The sequence below is a fragment of the Triturus cristatus genome, chromosome 12, assembly GCF_964204655.1.
Source record: "Triturus cristatus chromosome 12, aTriCri1.1, whole genome shotgun sequence".
Classification (NCBI taxonomy): Eukaryota; Metazoa; Chordata; class Amphibia; order Caudata; family Salamandridae; genus Triturus; species Triturus cristatus.
Window position 1 is genome coordinate 20203933 of NC_140595.1, and position 23225 is coordinate 20227157.

The 23225-nt window shown below is 45.4% G+C and overlaps 1 protein-coding gene across 2 annotated transcripts in view; it reads left to right on the forward strand.

Annotated features, from left to right (window-relative positions):
* The first annotated feature begins 924 nt into the window (after nucleotides 1-924).
* CCDC124 (coiled-coil domain containing 124) overlaps nucleotides 925-23225 on the forward strand; it is an 80075-nt gene continuing 57774 nt past the window's right edge. Inside the window, exon 1 of one of the 2 annotated variants that reach the window (XM_085638379.1) lies at nucleotides 925-1037. The gene's annotated coding sequence lies outside the window, so the exon portion shown is untranslated. The remainder of the gene's footprint in view (nucleotides 1038-23225) is intronic. The other variant, XM_085638375.1, reaches the window with a different exon arrangement.

The following is a 23225-nucleotide window of genomic DNA, read 5'->3' on the forward strand; positions in this document are numbered from 1 at the left end:
TATAGAGGCTATCACAAAACAAAAAACTGATTGTTTTTATCGGGGCTTGTTTTGCCTTATTCATGCCCATTTCTGGAGCCCTCATGACGAGCAGTGTTATCATTTCTGGAACCCACTTCAGTAGCTGCATAGCCAGTTCTGGAGGTCTATGTCTGAAGATAAGAGATCTAAGCTGGAGACTTGTGGCACTTCCTGGAGACTTCTTCAGAAGTATTATGACCAATTCTGCAGCTCTCCTCAGAAGCAGGAAACACGTCTAAAACCTTTTCTGAAGCATTAATGGTAATTTCTGGAGAGTTCTTGAGTTGTATTTCTGAAGACCTCTTCTACAACATTATGGGCAACTTTGAAAACCGTCAGTAGTAGCACCCCATTTTTAGGTCTCGCGACCTGCGTTGCACTGCGCAGCAGTGCTTGAGCAGGCAAGAGTCCTTATGTCTGGGTTTTGAAAATCGACCTGGAAAATGCACACGCTCGTGCGTGTGATTTTACCTTTGCAGCCTGCTATTGGCCTTTCCGTGCGTGTTCTTTTGTAAAATAGACACCAATAGGCCAGAGGTGGCCGCATAGCTCCGTCCCTGGCCTATTGGTGTCTATTACGCGCATTTCCTGCCATATGGTTTCAATTATCGTGGCCAGACACGGGCGCGATAATTGAAAGCATATGGGCGCGCGCGCACCACTCGCAGCTTTGTTTTTCACGTGCGCGGAGGGGCGGGGGTAGGAGGCTACACTGTTCCCATTTATTTCTTTAATTTCTGGGACTAGTAGTCTTGTTTAAAGAGCTTCCTCCCGGTCAGCCTCGGAAGTTAATAGTTCGCTCTTTTCCATGGCCCCGATATGCTGTGGCTTACTTTAGAAACTGCACGCGCTTTACTTCCTTCATCTGCGACGCTGCTACTTCGGACCAGACTCCTGAAGCTGTGACTATGGCCCCTGAGCACGACCTGTGAAGCTGCACCGACTCCCCTCAGCGGCGACCCTTCCACCTGAGCCCGACTTATCTAGATGTCCTACTCTCCGAAGGAGTAGCCCAGGTACCAGGGATTGTTTTTTTGCCATAAATTGCATTTGTTCTTTGTCAGGGGTGAACGGGTTGCAGGTGCTCTTTCGAACGTAAAATAAATCTAACATACAACTTGGCATATTTTACGCGCTGTCCCTAGTTCAATCCCTCATGCCGTTCTGCTTTCTGCACCCCAACCTCTGCTGAAAGCCTCCTCCACTCTACTCACTTAACCTTAATATCCAATCTCTCTTCCATCTGTTGCTGACTGACTGCAGCTTGTATGAGCTGCTATTCTGCTGTCCCTGCCACAGCCCCGCTACTCCTGCTGAAAGCCTCCTCCACTCCAGTCACTTAAGACTAATATCCACCCCTCTCTTCCTTCTGTTGCTAACTGGCTGCTGTTTGTCTCCGCTGCTGTTCTGCTCTCTCCACCCCAGCCCCGCTGCCTCTGCTAAAAGCCTTCTTCACTACAGCCACTTAATCCTAATATCCGACCCTCTCTTTCTTCTACTGCTGACTGACTGTTCTGCTGTCTACGCCCCAGCCCCGCTGCCTCTGCTGAAAGCCTTTCACGCCAGTCACTTAATCCTATAATATTCGTCTCTCTCTTCCTTCTGTTGCTGACTGGCTGCTGTTTGCCCGCTGTGCTGCCATGTGTCCATGCATGTCTCCCACTGCACACTCGCACACCCCTAGTCACTCGGTGCACTACAGGCCCCTGTCACACCTGGCAGCCCAGCCCTCTGTTTTATGATGTTGCCACTCAATGCATGCTTCACTTTGCCTGTTCTCACAACGTTCCTCAGTACAGCGCTCTGATACCTGCTCAGGTGTGGTTAGCGCTTCATAAGACAACACATACGTAAATAAAGTAAGTCTGCATTCATGTAGGAGTAAAACAAACTATAAGCTCAATCACAGGGGCCTTTAGAGATGGTTAGAGTGGCTGCCGCAAGTGACGTCAATTTGCGTGTCTTGTGACATCAAAGTTACAAGAGAGTGTAATGAAACAGACGAGGTTCCTTGTGCCCTGGGAAGGGGTAAACAGGGCACAGAGGCCAGTTTGCCTCACAGGGCTCTCACCAGACACAGGGCGAGGTATTCTGGGCGGAAACATTCATATTTTGTTGTCAAAACGCCACCTGTGCATGGCATTAGATTGCACTGGGGACCTATGTTTGACACCCTAAGTCCACATCTCAAAACTACCAAACCCCCTACACCCTTCAAATGGTGAATAAAAAGCACAAGGCTAGGTTGTTCCTAGGGGCGCTCTGGCCTGAAATTAATTTACACTGAAGAATAGCGTAAAAGAGGGCGGTGGGCTAGGGTGCACAGGGAAGGAAACAGCTGAAGAGAAAAACATTAACAAGCATTTGCAATGCAATAGGTCTCGCATTATTAAACTTTGAGCTATTGGCATTGCTAAATAATGCAACACCAATAGCTCAAACTTTAATAATGCGAGACCTATTGCATTGCAAATGCTTGTTATTCTTTTCTTGAGGATTAAGACCATTTCTAGAGACATATTAGGACTTCTTTGGAAGAAATATAACCATTTTCAATTACCTCTTCTAGTATAGTCACTCACATGTGAAGTCTTTGTTTGAATACAAGGTTTATTTCAATGAAATGAGGCTTCCAGAACTACACGTCATGATCTGTGGGAAGATCCAGCAGTAAAACTAGAAAAAAACACCTACAGAATAAAGTATCCATACAATAGCAAATCGCAGAATTGCTGCCACAAAGTACATGAATACTAAAGTCTGGACAGCCACAGGAAAAATAACTGATTAAAAGTAATGACAACTTAAAACAAGCATTGGCATAGCCAATAGGTCTCGCCTTTGGGACCTTATAAGTGTTTAGCCAGAGATATTGACTTTGCCTATGTCTTTAAGCTGTGCTGTACAGAAGTCTGCAGCATGCTGAAAAGTTATAATAAAGAAGTGTCACAAGCATTTTTGTTACCTTATATATGACCAAGTAAGCATTATGTACAACTGAACGACCATATTAAAAAAGTATTAACAATAAATGTCTTCATTTTTTTGTCCTTTCAATGCTGGCAACTGTAGGATGAAGAGAAGGAAGAATGGAGAGATGGGTGGCTGGAGAGAAGGATGGAGGGATGGATTGAAAAAAGGATGGTTGGGGAGAAGGATGGCTGGTGGCAAGGAGGGCGAATGGAGAAAAGGATGAATGGGTGGATGCAGAGATATGTGGATGGAAAGAATGATGGATGGGTGGATGAAAGAGGGATGAAAAGGGAAGGAAGGGAGGAGAAGGAGTCACCAGAAGGAAGGTGGATAAAAAGAAAGGTGAAAAGAAGGAAGGGTAGATGGAAAAGACTGAAAGGTGGATGAATGGCAAAATGTACAGAAAGGATGGAAAGAAAGCACGATGGAAAAAAGACAAAAAAAGGATGGAAAGATAGACTGAAAGAAAGCAGCAGAGAAGAAAGGAAATTAAAGAATTTCAGAAACCCCTAATGGGGTCAATCTCCCGAACGACTGCCTGATTCGCTTGCCGCATCCACTCGCTCAGAGCTGGCTGGGACATGGCTCAAGGTGGGGTGTGTTGTATTTTTCTGCCTATTCCCCTGCAAGCGATTCCATGTTGCTTTGATGGCTGTTTTTCGCCCTGCGCTTTCCTCAATAAAGACTCCATTCTGAGAGTTACAGGGTTGGTTGAGTTAAATGTAACCGACGCCTAAAAGCAATGATTTGGGAAAGGAAACTGGGCACTAAAAACATGGCGTCAGTAACACTGAGTCACCTGGTAACCCGAGATCCAATTCCTAAAGTGGCTTCATGAAGAACTGAAAATAAGAGAAACAGGCCTTTTGTGCTAGGTATTTTGTCTGAGGTTCAGGGGAGACGTGGGCTTGGAAAAACAACATGGAATAGTCCCAGAGAAGGTGTGATCACAGCTAAGAACGTGGAAATTGGATCTATTTTAGCACCCACTTGTCCTGCCCCCTTGCCTTCCTGAGACTCTGAGGGCAAACAAAGGCTTTGTGTGTTCTAAACAAACACCCAGGACAGCTCTTTAGATAGTGTGTGAGATACCTCAGAAACACATGAGGGGGGGGGGGGGGCTCTAGGGACTGGACCGCGCCCGGAAGGTATAAATGCATTGACGACGACGTTCAGCACACGGTTTAACGCGCACCTCTCTGTGTGTCATCTGCGGTTTGGAAGGTACAAAGCACAGGTCATTTTAACAACAATGTATACATCCCTGAACTGCGGTTTTATTTTCAAAACTATTTTCTACAGTATTTGCTTTGAGGATTTCTTCACCTGTGTCTTCCTGTGGTTTAATAAACCAAATAGTTTGTCTCAAGGCGCCCTTAATTAAATAGGCTACACCCCATTTAGAGACCGCATACACTTTTTTCCCATCCCACTTAAAGCCCTGGACCCATTCTCGGTACACCCCGGCGGTTCAGTGACTAAATATCGAGGGACAAAATATAGACTATACAAAAAATCGACACTAAAATATCGAGGGACAGAATATCGACTCCCTATCTACAAACAGGTAAGTACTAAAATATCGATTCCAAAATATAGACTGTCAAAATATAGTTAGCCAAAATATCGAATTTTTAAAATGTATTAAAAATAATATAAAATTAATTAGATATTAAAAACAATTAAATAAAACATATATAATATAATATAAAATAGCTTAAAATGTAAACATAATATAAGTAATTTAAAAAAAGTCGAGATTTTGTTGGATACTGAGAGCATAAAAATTACTATTCCCACTCCAGTGAGTGCAACAGTAGGGAAAGCGTTGGATAGCGTAGGGGTCAAAATTACTATTCCCACTCCAGTGAGTGCAACAGTAGGGAAAACGTTGGATAGCGTAGGGGTAAAAATTACTATTCCCACTCCAGAGAGTGCAACAGTAGGGAAAGCGTTGGATAGCGTAGAGGTAAAAACTACTATTCCCACTCCAGTGAGTGCAACAGTAGGGAAAACGTTGGATAGCGTAGGGGTAAAAATTACTATTCCCACTCCAGAGAGTGCAACAGTAGGGAAAGCGTTGGATAGCGTAGGGGTAAAAATTACTATTCCCACTCCAGTGAGTGCAAAAGTAGGGAAAACGTTGGATAGCGTAGGGGTAAAAATTACTATTCCCACTACAGAGAGTGCAACAGTAGGGAAAGCGTTGGATAGCGTAGGGGTAAAAATTACTATTCCCACTCCAGTGAGTGCAACAGTAGGGAAAACGTTGAATAGCGTAGGGGTAAAAATTACTATTCCCACTCCAGAGAGTGCAACAGTAGGGAAAGCGTTGGATAGGGTAGAGGTAAAAATTACTATTCCCACTCCAGTGAGTGCAACAGTAGGGAAAACGTTGGATAGCGTAGGGGTAAAAATTACTATTCCCACTTCAGAGAGTGCAACAGTAGGGAAAGCGTTGGATAGCGTAGAGGTAAAAATTACTATTCCCACTCCAGTGAGTGCAACAGTAGGGAAAACGTTGGATAGCGTAGGGGTAAAAATTACTATTCCAACTCCAAACGGTGCAACAGTAGGGAAAGCGTTGGATAGCGTAGAGGTAAAAATTACTATTCCCACTCCAGAGAGTGCAAAAGTAGTTAAAGTAATGATTTAAATTAAATATAAAATGACATTAATTATCAATACTGATAAAAAGTTAATTAAAAATAATTACCAATTAATAACAATTAATTACCATTTAAAAATATTAATTATCAATTGATAAAAATGTAATAACAATTAATAATAATTAATTACCAATTACAAATTAATTATCAATTATCAATACACATAAATAAAAAATTAATTATTTACTTTATTACAATTAATTTACTTCCCACCCAATTCCCCTACAAACCCACAACCCGCTCCTATTAATAACAAATACAATTAACATAATTATCATTTAATCAATTAATATAAATTAATTACCAATTAATAAAAATAAATTACCAATTAATAATTAATTATCAATTAATTAATTATCAAAACATATAAATATAATTAACATTTAATTAACCATAATTAAATTACTTCCCACCCTATTCCCCTACAAACCCACAACCCGCTCCTATTAATAACAAATACAATTAACATAATTATCAATTAATCAATTAATATAAATTAATCACCAATTAATAAAAATAAATTACCAATTAATAATTAATTATCAATTAATTAATTATCAAAACATATAAATATAATTAACATTTAATTAACCATAATTAAATTACTTCCCACCCTATTCCCCTATAAACCCACAACCCGCTACGGAATTAAATTACGCAATAATTAAATTACATAACATTCATTTGTTTAAATAAATTAAACATACATTACAACAATAATACATCATTTTAACACATATACTACCATACATAACACAAAAAAAAAATCGATATTATGGTAATCTATATTTTAAAATTCGATATTATGGTATTCGATATTTTTAAGGTCTATATTTTGGTAATCTATATTTTTTAGGTCTATATTTTGGTAATCGATATTTTGTACCCCAATTTCGATATTCTGACCTATCTATATTTTGTAGAGTCGATATTCTGTCCACTCTATATTTTGACTTCGATATTCTGGGCAGTAGATATTTTGGAATCGATATTTTGGGTGTTTACCCACCCCGGCCTATTAAAGAGCCCTGATTAATGAGTCTGTGATCCGTTGCGGTATTGTATTTTCCGTCGATTTGCATGAGGCACTTAAACAAGGTCAACACCTCATCCAAAAATACCACTTCCGGGTTGGTGTAGAACACTGCAGCTACATGAAGTAATAAGAAAACCTAACCCTGTCCACAGTGCACCATTCGTGGAAAAGATCTTGGGTGACGGAGGAAGCTCCCCGTTCTTTAAGTCCCCTACGATTGAAACATGCATATTGGTTCATTGGAAGTCTTTTTATTTCATCTAAATTAATGGGAATGGTTACAGGTTCAAAGTGCTGTGATGCAGAGAGCGCTTTACATTTGCAAGTGCGCGTGGCATTATTCCCCGTTACTTAGCGGCTAACAAAACGTGCTGTTCGTGTAAACAGGGTTATTTTCAAGTTCGGGAAGATTAAAAAAGGCTGCAGCTGGTGCGCCTGGGGAGCGCACATGAAGGGGTGACCTCCCATGGCGGGACCCCCACGGGAGCGCATTCTGCTCAGCGCACCCAGGGGAACAAGCAGGCGTGTCTCTGTGTGCAAACGCCCAGGCTAATGGGAGAAAATAAGGAATCTGCAAACTTGGGGGGGTGAGGGGGGGGGGGCATCGCTGAAATTAAGACCCCCGCTAATAAGACGCAAGCCACACCAGTGTACCATGGTTACAGAGCCAAGCACGGAACCGCCTTTGCCTCCCGAGAGACTGATAACTAAATAAGGGCGGAAACACCACACACAGCACCCCGCGGAGCACTCACCAATCTGCTGCAGTGCCGCGCCGCTCTCCAACGGCAGGCTGTGCACGGACTCCCAGCTGTCCTCGGATGCAGCGGTGGCAGAGGGCTGAGAATCTGTCAGTAATCCTTTGGCTGGGATGCCAGTGTCCCCCCGTGACCCGGCAGGAGAGCAGAGCTCTCCATGCCGGGGTCTGCGGCTTCAACCCCCCCCCCCCCCACAAGTGCCCGGGTTAACTGCCATGGCATGCAAGGACCTCTGTGGTGTTTACAAATACGCCTGTTCTAGCGCATTCGCCTGTAGATACGCTGACCCTCCCCGCTTGATTTAGTAGAGATGTTTTGCACCACGCAGTAGAAAGCGATTGTTAAAATCCTAGCGCAATCCGTTTTTCACCAATGTTTTTTTCCTCTCAATTTTCTTTGAAACACCATGCGCCTAGCTAGTTCCAGAGACCCCGACACTGAAGGGCTTGTCAGCGACTGAGGCCCCAAGCAAAATGAAGCATCAGACCTATACAAGAGCAGAAGAAACAAGCGCGGCGTGACCCGAAACAGATGGCACACTGTGCGCCGCTGCTAATTAAAAACAGATGGCCCCTGTGCGCCGCTGCTGGCTCCCAAGAGCAAAACGCTCTGGGAGTAAACATTTCCCAAGAAGCTGGGACATCCACACGCCTTTGGCCAATTGCGGGCTGAAGCCAGACGCAAAGGCCAATAGCGTGTAAGCCAGGCAGGCAACTAGAGCCAAATTTCGGGGGGGCTGAAAAGATTTCGGGGGGGGCTAAGTCTTCCAGCCATAGGCAGAATGGCTGTGAGAAGGGGTGCAAACACAACAAAAGCCTCATTATCGAGTAAATGGTCTTTTAAAGACCCGTGAAGTACTCTGGTGCGGCTGCAATTAGACGAACGCCAGCCCGCGAGGCTGTCTCAGCCGGGCTGTCACACACGACGGGGGGGGGCTGAAGCCCGGTGAGCCCAATGGGTGTTGCGCGTCTGGTGTAAGCACCACACGCACAAGCTTCTACAAAGCCTGAAGTGATTCCAAGAGGCCGATTCCTAGAGCAGCGCATGGGTGCTGCTTCTAGGCTCGACCTAAAAAGCAGAAAGGCGAGGGCCAGTGGCGTCATGTGTGCATGAAACACACCAACAGCCAACACCCACTGTCATAATCAATTGTGTTGTATTGGTGCTTATTGTTATTAAAAACGAATCTGTTGGTCGATCATGTGGCAACTACCACCACATCCATGTTCATGCAACAGAGGCCATGGACCATCAGCTACTAAGAAGTGCCTGCAGCAATGGACAAACACATGTGATGTGAGACAGCAGTGGCACTAAAGTACAATATGACCTAGCAAGCACTTGTGACCCAATAGAAATCCCAGTGGTAGGAGACACATGCTTTCCATTACACATGCAAAGGAAGGCATACAAGACTGCCTTGTTAAAATGTCAAGACTAGTTCACTCAATTGTTTACACCCTGCAGTGTCACTCGAGGTGCCGAAAGGTGGATCTAAACGTTTAATATTCAAACACAGATTCATAGAGTCGGAATTTGTAAATTATCATAAATGCACACGCACCTACTTGTATGTAAAACCCAGCTACTTTATTAGTTTCTCCATCTAAACATGTCTGCATCAGGAGGGGGAAACTGGAAAGGCTTGCCTTGAAAATGAAAACTCTTGTGAACACCCACTAAGTCAGAACTTTAGGGCATTAGTTTGGATTGGCCTTTACCAACTTGTAAGAGCTCCGAAAACTATCTCCACAGAAGTAAGTGATTCCCATGGTAATAATTATAATAGGACATGTCTATATTAAAGGTGGTATGGGGAGTGGGCTTCTACAAAGGTGAAAATATATTCCCTCTGTTAAGGAAAATGAAAGTAACTTCTCCATATCGAAGTACCAATTGAGACAACCCGCAATAGCAAGTATGATGCAGGCATGAGATATGGAAATACACAACTTCAACAGATTGCCAGGAGAACACCCTGAAGTTTTTCAAATCCTTAGAATTAAGAAATGTACTCCAAAAGAAAGAGGAAATCTAAATGGAGCTCCCTTCCAACGTATTAAACGTTCTGTGACTTGTTGTCCATGTCTTTTCTTGCTGTATTTCAAGTGACCCATGCTTTGATCTTGTGACCTAAGCTACAATGTGTAAACTACAAAAGCCTCACTATCACCACGGTAGGAAGGCCAAGAAGGATTCCAACAAGAAAGGAGTAAACTACTTTTCTTGTAAGACATCAGCTACTTTCAAAGGTCCATGTGCAGACGCAAGTGGCTGAGAACATCTTAGAAGCAGTCACATGCGATACCCCCACATGCATTACGTTTCTAGGAAAGACTGTCCTGCTTTTTCATTGGGCTTATCGTATTGAAATCTAGAAAAAGACTTGCACACCTCATAAAAGAAGTGTTAGAACACAACGTTGGCAATAGAGATTAAGAGAGCGGATAAGGATTTAACAAGCTGCCATGTTCCTTTCCTGAAGTGGGTCAAAAGTGAAATGTTCATGCACATGTCTACGGCCTGTTCTCTCTGTGCATTTGGTGCACAGCCCAGGGCACTGGTTGAACAGTACTAGAGTGCAACTGAGAATTAGGTGAACGGCCCATTTTCCATAAAGAGTGTCTGGAAACATGGAACTTATGTACAGGTCAGTGTTTCCCCACTCTAGCAGGGTGATTGGATTAGGCAAGGGTTGATAAAGGAACATCACAAAGGCAGCCCCGAATGTTGCAGTGAATAGTGCGACACAATTTCAATCCGTGCGGAGCAAGGCTACCCTTTTGATGATTTGACCTCCAGCGGGGTGAAGAAAAGAGGGCACTGTTAACCGACCAATATGTAGAACACAAAGGGCATTGCTCTGCTCAGACTTACACAGGAACCTTCTCCTTTTAAGGAACATTCAAAGAATAGTTTACTTCTGTCTTCCTAACATTAATTTTAAAAAACATAGAAAGCTCTGTTAAATCTGTCACAAAATGCGGGAAGCTTTGGATGAACGTATCATCTCCAACTCACACACATACAAAGAAGCACTTCAAAAACAGATATAGGGACAAATACGGTGTTTTATGGCGTACTGCCAAATTCTCGGGCTGCCCACCAGATTTATTGGGGGGGAACAGACTGTCAGGTTTACATCGACAGGGTAAAATGTGCAAAGTCTTCGTAAACCTTCCTCCAACACCTAGAGGAAGTAGGGACTGTCGAAGGTTAGCCACTCGACCATCTGCCCTATTTACAGTGGGTGGTCAGATGGCTTTTTTTTATTACCTGTCTATACCTAGTGGTGAGAGCCAGCAGAAAAATAAAAATTACTCCTACATCAAGAATGGAAACTCCATTGGTAAGTGTGGGACATTTGTTTTTTAGTTTTCAGAAACAAACTCCTGCTATTGTAACAAGATATCTCCAGGACCGACAAACATCGCGAAATTTGGCAGGCAGCATAACTGAGAGGTGGTAGACACAACATTCTCTGCCATCCAGTCTGCTATCACTCCTTCTGCCACACCCCAAATCAGGTCCGGAGAGTTTGAATCTTAGCTGCTGCTGCTATGGATTAATTGCTACAAGGGTTTGTGACCAAGAGTATTTGATTCTAGGAAGCATGTTATCAGAGACTATTCGAACTAACTATCAGCCGGTCCAGTCAAAGCAAATATACGCCTGGACCCCCGGGAAAGAAATAAAGTTTGAGTCAGATTGTATTTTTTAGCCAGTGAATTTGAAAGTTCAAATATCATTCAAGCTCAAGGGACAACTGATAAAACATTTGAACATATATGTTGACTTAATCGAAAGATAAAGATTTTGCAGGCCACATCATGTCCCTGGTGCTGGGTCACTCTTTTCTCAACAATAGCAGAAAGGGCTTAAATAGCCCGAAGGACTAACCATAGTACCAATTCCACCTCAACCATTCTAGAAACAAGCATTTGCAATGCAATAGGTCTCGCAATTACGCGAGTTTGAGCTATTGGCACTGTAAATGACAATGCCTTTTTTTGTTTTGCTTATTAAAACATAAATAAAAGGCATTGTGATTTACAATGCAACAGCTTAAACCCGCGTAACTGCGCGACCTATTGCATTGCAAATGCTTGTTCTTCTACTTGCCCACTGTGTAGACACTAAGTGATATTAATGGTTTATCAACGGAATTGATTTGGGGACCCCAAAGACCATATGGGCTGCAGGAGATGGATGGAAAGGCGCCTGCCCATTTAGCAGCACTAGGAATTTGAATATCGTTTGATAGTGTTGCACCAAGGCTGGGAAGTGTAATGATTCTATAAACATTTTTCGTCTTACATGCTCACGATTTCGGGTACATTATTATAATGTACACAAGTCTCATATAGAAACCTATTTTGTAACGGCGGTTGCCCTAGCTGCTAGACTGCCTTCGAAATTGATAAAAACAGCACAGGTGATGCAAGACAAGAACGCATCCGGTGGGCATTTTGTTTTTGTGCCCAGGAATATGCCCAAAAGTGTAAACAAAAGAAGGGAAGCGCCATGACAGTGCATCTTGACCACTTGTGTGTAAAGCTGCATTTATTGTGTAAAGTTGCTAAATGATGAATACACAGGCAATTGTTTTTTCTTACAAATTACCCACTTAAAAAGCAACTGTAGCTACGTGCTTAAAGCTACACACAAATAAAAGTTGCACCGTTAAAAATCAATAATGGTTTTCTTTGTAATACGCTTTAAAGTTTCTTTTAAAATATATTTGCTTACACGTTGGTTTCGTAAGTGTATTCATATATTGTAATGTACTGGCATTTGTTTAGGAAAAAAAGGAGACTGCAAGTCTGCTATAGTGTGAAACATTAGCACGTTTCGCCACTTGCGAAAGAAAACCAGGACAAGCTAATTCAGTTCCAATAAGCCTCGTAGTAAAGATCGTAATCTTTTGTTCTGCAGCATCTGTGAGATGCAAATCAGCACACAGCAGGATACTAAGCTTGTAAAACAAACTGTAGGTCACTGCTGAAGTAAGGGGTAAAAGGAAAATAAATAAATAGTTAAGGATAACTAAACAAAAGTCTCGTAAGATTAACATATATCCTGTCATCGAAGTTGGATCATTGTCAACCAAAAGATAATAACGTGAATCATTTTAGTTCTGTTAAATAATTCAAAAATATTATCTTGTGTTTAATGATGACGCCATACACATTCACATAGCTCTTGTGAGCTTATCCCTCACCATGATGCAGATTCGCGCCAGGCACAAAGCGCTGTCTCAGGCGAGACCTAAAAAGGATAGGGTGGCCCAGAAGAGGTCGAAGGTTCTTGAACAATTCAGCATCATGAACCTTCCAGGTTAGGGTGGAATCAGCATGGAACATGACAGGCATGCCTTTATAAAGAAGACTTTATAGCCAATTACTGAGAATTGCCTAACTAATGCTGGAACATGGCAGCCTCCTTGAAGATCGTAAAAAACCTGGAAACATATTAGGGATCATCAGAAAGAGGGCCCCTTGGTAAAGCGTTTGACACAATGAACTTAACGGACAAGTTACTTGCCTTCCCTAACATATCTGGTAGAGACATGATTTAGCCGCAGATTTCTTTCCTCTAAATTTCCCAGGCGTCAGAATGGATCCGGAAGATTTTTCTTCGAGCACTACCCCTGAGAGCCAGTCAGTGGTGTCGGTTGCCTCTGCAGGACATTGTTGTTGTCGTCTGCGCCGGAAGTGACGTTCGCCTGTGCCTCACATATAAATGCGCCAGCTCTGCGCGATGACATCAGTTCTTTACACAACTAAAAAGCGGAGCCATGAAGAGTCCTGATATTGGAGTGTTTGAAAAAACTAGGGATCTGAAAGGGAACAACCTTGACCCTAAAAAACTTGTCCGCAGTGCGGGAAAGATGGATGGGTCAGTAAGGAATCTGCAGCTAGATCATGGCTCTACCAGATAAGGGGTTCCCAAAAGTAAAGAACATGTACATCTGATAGAGACATCTCGCAGCAGATTGCTTACCTTTGAATACATACACAAGCAATCCCATCCCTTGTGGATGACTGCGGACAAATTCTAAATCAGGAATTCCTGCAGATAGAATGGATGAAGTGCCCGCCCCTGTGGACCCGATTGTCCAGGCAGCAGAGTCTGGTGAAGATGTTCAGAGATTCCCACGTCACTGCCTGGCAGATATCCAGGACTGCGACTCCACGTGGTAGTACAGTGGTCGCAGCCTTATCTCTGGTGGACTGAGATCTTAAGCCTTCAGGAGGCTCCTTTTTCACCAAACCATAGCAGATCTTGATGCAGAAAACGATCCATAGAGACATGGTCCGCTTCTGCACTGCCCTACCCTTATTCGCACCAACGTACCCCACAGTTGGTCGTCCAGCTGGAAATCTTTAGTGCTGTCGAGGTAGAACTGCAATGCTCTTTTTGAATCCAAACAGCGGAGTCGCTGCTTTTCCTTAGAGGGATATGGAGGAATGTGGAAAGTGGGCAAGATGACCAATTGTCACACATGAAAAGGTGTCACCACTTTCAGAAGGAAAGAGGCTCTAGTGCGAAGCACCAATTTGTCAGAGAATATCATCACAAAAGGGGGATTGGACAATAAGAGCCTGCAGTACGCTCACCCTTCTGGCAGATGAGATTGCCGCTTAAAAGGCTGTTTTGATAGTGAGCAGCTGGAGCGGGCAATTGTGCAGGGGCTCAAAAGGAGCACACATGAGGAAGGTGAGAACCCAATTAAGGTCCCACTGATGCATAATGAAGGGTGATGGTGGTTACATATGTACATGACCTTTTAAGAATCCATTTACAATAGGTGATTTAAATAAGGAGGGTTGGTCTAGCAGCCTCAGGAAAGCAGGCAAATACCCTTTCAGGGTGCCCAAAGCAGAGGCCTGCTGCGCAAGGGTCAAAATAAAAAGTAGAACATTGGAAATGGAAGCTGGAAGTGGTTTGATGGACTCTTCTGTGCAATATATTACACGTTTCTTCCACAGGCAGGCATATACCATCTTAGTGGAGGGATGCCTGGCTGACCAGAATACAATTGCAAACTTCTGGAGGAAGGTAAAGCGCTGTCAACAGCCGGCGCTCAATCTCCACGCAAGAACGCATAGAGTTGACAGGTATGGGTGGAGCACCCTCCCCAGCTGCCGCACCAGATCCTCCTGAAGGGGCAGCCTGATAGGAGGAACGATGCTCATTTGCAGGAGCTCGGGATACCAAACTCTCCATGCCCAAACCGGAGCCACAAGGATGACTTTGGCCTGGTTGTTCCTGATCTTGACAACTCTGTGCAGGGGTGGTATCGGTGGAAATGCGTACAAGAGGCCTGACCTCCACTCAAGACGAAACATCTCAGAGCGAGACACACCTTGGAAACTCCATTGCCCAAAACTGCTGGCATTGCGAGTTCTCGACAGAGATTAACAGACCTAACCAAGGCTCACCACACTGCTGAAAAAGACCCGGCACCAACTCTGGATGGAGACGTCATTCGTGATTCACTAGGATTTGATGGCTGCGTTTGCCTGCCCTGAGGTTCAGAGAACCTGCCAGGTGTTGAACCACCGTGGATATACCCTGCTGTTTCAGCCATATCCAGAGACATAGGGCCTCTTGACAAAGGGTCTACAACCCCACCCTGCTTGTTGCAGTACCATGTCAGTGGTGTTGTCTGTAAACACCTGCACAAGCTTTCTTTGATGGGGGGTAAAAAGGCTTTCAATGGCAGTCAGATCGCACACAGCTCCTGCATGATTTGGAGTCCAGGTTCCACCAGAGACCTCTGATCTCCACCGCTCACAGATGGCCACCCTATCCCCGGAGTGAAGCATCTGTCACTACTGTGAGATCTGATTGAGGGAGGGGTCTGCCTCTGACCAAATAATGATTTGTCAGGCACCACTGCAGGTCTTTTGCAGTTCCCTCTGAGATCTGGGCCATGTCTGAGAGATTCCCCTAATGCTGCGTCCACTGGAACTTCAGGTCCCACTACGGAGCATGAAATTGCCATCGGGCATGTGTAACCAGCAGGATGCCATGAGGCCCAGCAGCCTCAGAGTCATTCTCACGGAAATCCAGGATAGAGACGGAAACATCTGTATCACAGCCTGAATATCCTGGACTTGCCACTTGGGAGGATAGGCCCAAAACCGCACTGTATCCAGAACTGCTCCAATGAAAGGAAGCATCTGAAAGGGAGTCCAGTGTGACTTCGAAACGTTAATAGTGAACCCTAGCAAACAAAGGAGGTTCGCCATAGTCTGGAGGTGGGAGACTACAGCCTGACACAAGCCCGTCTTCAACAGCCAGACATTGAGTTAGGGGAAGACTGTTACCCTGATCTGCGCAGAGGAGCCGCGACCACCCCCATCACCTTGGTGAACACTTGAGGGGCACAGGTGCGGCCAAGCACAGTGAACTGAAAATTCTCATGGCCTACCGTTAACCGCTGGTAGCTCCGATGGGAAGGCAGGACGGGAGCGTGGAAATGTGTGTCCTGCAAGTACAACTCTAACATCCAGTCTCTTAGGCCCAGGGCAGATAAAGCCTGGGCTAGTGTGAGCATTTTGATATTTTCCTTTTTAGGTTGAGGACTACCGGTCTGCCGAAGGCAGAACCGGAAGTCGGAGATTTAATGTTTCCTAGAGTGGCTATTTAGCCCGCCTCTCTTTTTGCTTCTCCTCCATTGGCAGGCTTCCTAAACGGAGGCCAGCCATTGGAGGAGAGAGCCGTCCCTCCAAATAGGCTCCGTCTTTTTCAGATTCGGGGGCGTGTTCCTTGCTGTTCTTTCCACTTTTTAGCCACGCCCTTTTAGAACAGCAGGAACACGCCCCCGAATCCGAAAAAGTTTGGAAGCTCCCATCCGCCATTTTTAATCTATCGGCTGGCCGTGAGGATCTTCTTGCTGTTGCTCTCGCTCGCTGCCCGCCTGCGTCCTCCTCGCTGCCCTGCACACCGGGTTTTCACGCTGTGCTTGTTTTTCCTCCTTTGTGCGTTTTCCCTATTGTGCGAGCCATCCGATAGACCCTAACGGCTCGAATTACGAACTTCGTAAGGATCACGCACTTTGCTTGTGACAGAGGAATGAAGCACTTTCCGAGGTTTTTGTGAACCTTCTGTAACTGATGTTATCAGCAGGGCCCTAGGACGAGTTTCGAAGCTTCCATCCACCATATGTTTAATATGCACGCACCACTTTTCACGGTGTTGCCCACCCCACCACCACCGCCCCTCGCTCCTTGTTTGATAAGCCAGGCATGTTCCAGCAACCGGGATTCCATTCAGCCCCTTCACTGCTAGAGAGAGGGGCTGCCCAGCAGGATGTCAGCGTCGAGCCGAGAGGTGCGTTTGAAACCGAAAGGGCTGCTCCGCTCCTTCTCCGTGCAGCTTCACCAGGAGCCTAGTGTCCCGAAGACTGGAGGAGCCCCCGGCCTGTGCCAGCCTCGCCTCTTCGACCCCAGATAACGCTCGCGGCTGTGTATGCCTCCCGCGTACATTGTTGTTAGCTGATCGCAAGAGCGTGGCACAGGCTTTGCTAACATTGACTAATGATGCTGGTTTAAAATGGTGACTGGTCCACTACACATAAGGAGCCTCGCAGCTCGCTCTGCAGATTTGTTTATTTTCTTTGTTAAATTTTTTAAATACCGGAAACTCAACCCGAAGATATTGCAGCGCTTTGGCTAAACAAACACCGTCAAACCAGAGGCTGCCGTGCTAGTTATGCTTTCATTATTGTGTCTCTTTCCCTGCTCCTCTACCCACTCTCTCTGCTCTCACTCTCCCCTCCCTTCTACCTCTCCCACATAGTCACCGGGCTCCTGCTTCCACATCGGGTACTAACCTGCACGTATTTCTATTGAGGTTACCAGTGCTATTGTGTGACAGCCAACAGTACTGAAACTCGTTTGTGCAGGATGGAGTTTCAAGTTGTCGGGCAATTGTAATGTCTATGGTCATGCGAGCGGCCCGTGGTTTTACATTAAGCAAGGTGCATGAATACAGATAATGCTCAAAACGCCGGCATACAAACACAGGCAGTAAAAGGTTTAACTGCGTTTAGCTTTAAAATGTGACTTGCGCTGTTTTTTGTCTCTGTTTTCGCTTTGATTGAAATTGCTGGGACTAAAGCATCGATGCCCCATTGAGTTGTAAGATTAGAGATGATTTTATGTGCAGGGGCAGGAGATACTCTTTTATGCTTGATAGTAAAACAATTCGGGGGGCATCATTAAAACCTAGACTGGTGTTAAAGAAATATGCATGCCCCCTTTTTTTTGGGAGTGGGGGCAGGCTAAACTAATTGCCTATCGTCTACTACACATTACGAGGCACTGAAGTGCATGCCCTGCGGGTTGTACGCTACTTCTTGGAAGCCTTATATTAGTGACTGAACACGTGTGAAGTTTGTTGGTGGTAATTTCGTTTACATTCTGAACCATTCCTATGTAATTAAGCAAAAGACCTCATTTCTGTTTTAAGTGTAAGTGCAATATTTAAAATAAAGCTACGCCCTTATTTACGTTAATTTAACTTCATATTATACAAACATGCCACTTTATAAACATGTCAATGTTATTTTTGCAATCATTTTTGTAGTTTAATGATGGACTGACATGCTTGCACAAGGAAATATTGTGAACTAGCTGTTTAACCTCTTCCCCAAATGATGTCCACAACCCGCCGTATTAGCCCATCTGTGAGATTGCAGTCCATGCTACGGGCAGACACTTTAACTGACATACAGACCCCTGCAGATCAAGCCTCTGAGAAGCAGGCTGTCCTGTTTGGGATTGCAATATTCAGAACTATAGCCACTGTTGAAATTTTGCTAAGGATTCATAACAGTTTTGTCTCCCAGCCTGCTGTCAGACAATTTATGTGAGGATGGCCATGCCCTGCTGTGTAGTCCCTCACAAATAGGAAAAAGAGTGGATTTTAATCTTGAACTATAAAACAGTACTTCATCATGTGCTGAAAGCTGGCAACCAAAAACTTAAAACACGCATGGTTTCTATTGTTTCAATGGCTCCTCTTTACTCTCGCAGGACTAGCTCCTGACCTGTACTCGCCCCCTCCAATATAAGTAAGTACATGACATACACCACAAAATGACATAATAATGCCGATGCCAAAAGAGGCTTGCTGAGGCTGATTCCATCCAGGGCCGGACTGGGAACCAAAACCGGCCCTGGCAAAGTGCTCGTGTACTCATTTTAACAACATTTAACAGATTAAAAGGACAGCTTTGTAGAGATTTGAATCTGTTACCTGCGTTTCTCGTCAGCGAGTGCTTAGCTCGCTGAGCTACCTAATTTGGTAGTCCAGGCTGCTTCCTTTAGGGAGCCCAGGTGTAGAAGCCACTTACATTCATTAAGGGGGTCCTTCTGCTTGCTGCCTGTTTCTAGTTACAGCCTGCAGATCTTATCTGTGATTTGTGTTTAAATGTGAGCTCTCGCGACAAAGTTGTAAACCTGATTGATTTGCCGACTTTGAGACACGCCCGTGCCCCCAGGCCTGTATCTCCTGGCCCCGGGCCTCTGCAGACAGTTCACAGGGGCGCCTTTGTCTCCCAACAATAGCCACAGAAGGAGCCCCCGTGGGGGGCAAACAACCCGAAACGTAATATAGTTGTCTGGCGGCGGGGCTTGGCGGCCGCACTTCCGGCCACAAGATGGAAATGTGAGCACGTACCGGGTGATGTCACTTAGTGAGGTGCCCCACCCCCCCCTGTCTTGACTCCTTGAGTGGTGCAGAAGTGGGGTGTCTGACTCTGGACCTGTGGGCTACTGTGGGGGCAGTGTGCAGGCTTCAACTGCTAATCCCGGGTTCCCAGCCAACGTAGATCCTATCTGATCCTGGCTGCTACTGATGCTCAGTGTCTCGCCTTTGTTCTTGCGCACCTCTTTGACTGAACACTCCCGGCCCTGTGGGTGTAAGGTACTCCAAGGAATTCTTCAGCTTTTGATACGGAGTCCGCCGTGTTTTATTACCCTGATAAAGTGATGCAGGGAGACGGAGCACCGGTTGTGTTTCCTGTGTCATCTGTGACACCGTCAACCTCCTGGTGTGGCCCTAGCGGGCACCCTGCAAATTGACTGTTGTTATATAGTGCCTCACTTATGTTTCAAAGCACTGTAAGCAATAGCTGTTGTCATTACACCGTTTAATATTGCCCAACTGGGCCTCGGACACATCACATGCTAGCTGAATTGGCAGGAGTTCAAACTCCTGCCCCGGGCCAGTTAATAGTTGTGACGTACGTCAGATCTCTGGGGCCAGCAGCGCTGCATTCTGGGATTCACCTGGGCACGTACGGGCCTAGGAGCCGCAGAGGGCGAAGAGCTGAAGGTGGGTTGAACTTGTAATGCTGTAATACCCTCCTTTCGAGTTCACTGGCAAGTGGAAGTATCTACAGCTAATTTAACCCCCTTTAATTAAGGAAACCCTTTAAAGGACTACTAGTTAATTGAGCCCACGGACACGATGTAAATATTGCCAGAAGATTCAAGCCTATGGTATTTTCCGGTGGGAATGACGTCACACGTATATTGCTGTTTTATGCTTTTAACGTAAATTATGGTGGAACTATTCAAAATTGTGCTTGAGAATCATAACGCAACGCCGCTGCTATAAATAACTAACTGCGGTATTGCCTGCGTCCTTCCATCTTCAACACAGTATTCATAGTTTAATCGATGCACTCTACAACTGGATCTATGGTAGCGGTGACATTTGAAGTAGCAAAAAGGAAATATGTGTCAAATGTTGAGGTTACTGTGTGGCTCTGTGCGTGTGTGTGGCTCTGTATGTGTTGGTGGCTCTGTGTGTGTGGCTCAGTATGTGTAAGTCTGTGTATGTCTGTGTGGTTCTATGTGTGTAGCTGTGCGTGTGTGTGGCTCAGTGTATGTGTAGCTCAATAAGTGCATAGGTGCCTCTGTGTGTATAGATGGCTCAGTATCTTTATGTGGCTAGCTCGGTATGTGTGTTAAGTGACTATGTCTCTGGCTAGCTCTGTATGTGTAAGTCAGTGGCTCGGTATGTGGATGTCTGTAGCTCTGAATATTTGTGTGGATAGCTCTCTATCTGTGTCTGGCTGACTGTATGTGTGGCTCTGTATGTATGTCTGGGTGATACACTTTGTATGTGTGTGGCTGGTTCTGTATGTGTGTGGGGTTGGCTCTCTCACTACGTCACTCTCTCTCCCTAACATTCTCTCTCTCACTACCTCTCACTATACTACACTCTGTCTCACTAACTCTCTACCTCACTCTCTAACTCGCTACTCAACTCTCTCTTTCTCACAGCAACACAATATCACTACCACAGTAACTATCTCTCACTCACTACTTAAAAACTTCACTCTCTCACTACCTCACTCTCTATTTCAATATCTCACTCTCTCTATCTCACTCTCTCTCTGCTAATGCAATAGGTATCACATATGCAAAAAAAAAGCTAATGCCAATAGAAATGACAATGCCATTTATTTAGGGATACAAAAATGATAAAAAAAATAATGAGCAATACCAATAGCTCTACCTATAATATTGCCGAGACCATTGCATTGTAAATGCTTGTTGAGGAAGTAGTCAAGGGCTCACATGTCTAGGATAGGACTAAGGCTTTTTTCAGGACCAGAAAGTAGAGGGGAATAGCAACCACAGCCTACTTCTGGCACTGGCACCCTCTCTATGGTTCCTTTGGTCAAGAGTCAATACTTCCTCCCAAAGTAAAATTAAATGATCCTCCAGAGGCCGGTAGTAGGAAGAAGGGAGGAGTGAGAGGGAGTAGCCCCTTCGGACTATCTTTAGGACCCACCTGTCCAATGCAAAGTTCTGCCAGTGAAGGTGGTCAGGTGATGGCTGATCCTGCCACCAACTTGCCACCCGTGGTCTGGAAGGGTGAGACTAGGAGGTCTTGGAGGCTGAAGCTGCTGGAAGAGGGTTAGAAGGAACCGTGCAGGGGCTACTGAACTTGCATGGCTCAGTGGCAGGCGCAACTGAGATCACCTCTGTAGCCACAAAAGGGGCAACAGTCAGACTGGGGATGTGGGGACACTCAAAGAGTTCCAAACACTAGGCAGTGTTTGCCTTGTCTCTGAAGAGACAGGTGCCATCGAAGGGCATGTCCATGGGCGAGGCCTGGACATCCTCTGAAGCAAGATGTTCTGAGCCAGGCGTAGTGTCTGACAGCCACCGTCGATGAAATCACTCTGCCCAGCCAGTCGGTCAAGTCCAGTCCACATTGTATGGCGAACTTTAATGCATCTCTCCACTAGGACGCTGCTTGGGGAAAGAAGGCCCAGGCCTCCTCCAGGACCTGTGGAAGCACTTGTGCAACCGGTTCCCACAGTGTGTGGGACCAATGGCTCAATAAGCATATGATGTTCACCAACCACAATGCAAGGCTGGTGGGAGAAAAAAAAAACTGTTCTTGCCCCAACTATCCAGCCTCTTGGATCCCCATCCAAGGGAGCGGAAGGGAATGCGCCCTGGGACGTAGCAGCCTGGACTACCAAAATCTCTGAGGAAATTGGGGGTCACCTGGAGCAGACGACTGTCCTATTCACAGAGGCCCCTGTGCTGGGCTTGAATCAGTTCCTTAAAAGGACGTCAGTGGGGTCTCATTAAAAGGGGAGGAAACTTCGGGCTGTTGCACCTCCGTCAAGATGATAGTCTTGATCGAAGCTGAAGCCAAGGACCTCAGTCGCCCTATGCACCACCAAAGCATAAGACACTCCCTTCCCCGTAGCCACAGCAGGGGGAGAAAGCATGCCACTATATGGAGAGGTATGCAGTCCACTGGCCTCACATAATACCATCAGATTGTGGCTGGGGGTCTCGGGAGCGTCAGGGGCTGCACTAGGGAAGGCTGCAATGGAATAAGCTGTGCCACACAGATACATAGGGGGATATTTGCACCGGAGCACAACAGTGGGAGTCAGCATGCCCAAAAATGAGGCGAATGGCCTGATAAAATTCACAAAATAATGCAGTGGTTCGCTCCGTCTCCCAGGTAATCAGAGTCACAGAACAGATCCAGACGCAGGTTCTGAGAACAAGACCTTGAACGCTAAGACTCCTCCGTCACATCGACCCAAGGACAGGGAGAAATCGAAGCACAATTCAACTTATTGTGTTATTGTGCCCCTTACTCAATGTCCTGACAATTTCAAGTGGGAGGAAGAGGACTTGGGACCCCTAGAGCAGTGCTGAGACAATACTCTGGATTGGGACTGTGACCTCCAAGGAGTTCAGCGATGTGGTCTCGCCTGCTGGGCGCCCAGCAGCTTTACGGACCGCTCCCTCAAAGCCTTTGGAGCCATGGCCTGGCAGTTGGAGCATGAATTCGAGTCATGGTCCAACTCCAGACACCGGAGACATACCAAATGCGGGTCCGACACTGACATGATGCTGAGACAGGCACTGCATGTCTTGAACCCTGAAGTCTTTGGACATACCTACACACCAAAAGGGAGGGTGACAAAATTTTTTTTTTTTAAATCCTGTCAAAAAGTGACAGAGGGTTGCTCTCTTCACGGATCAGCGCTTGACTGGGGCAGAGAAAAGAATGGACATCAGCACGCCAAGGTGATGCCTGTATACTTAACGTGGATGTCATATCCTGCGTGGATGACTTCACGCAAAGCCATCTGATGCCACCTACCAGCACGCAGGGGTATTGCTCAAAGAAAAATCTTTCAGATCAAATCTGATGCCTAGGAAATTTGAAGGTAGGGAATCTGCTGCTAGATGTCTTATCAGA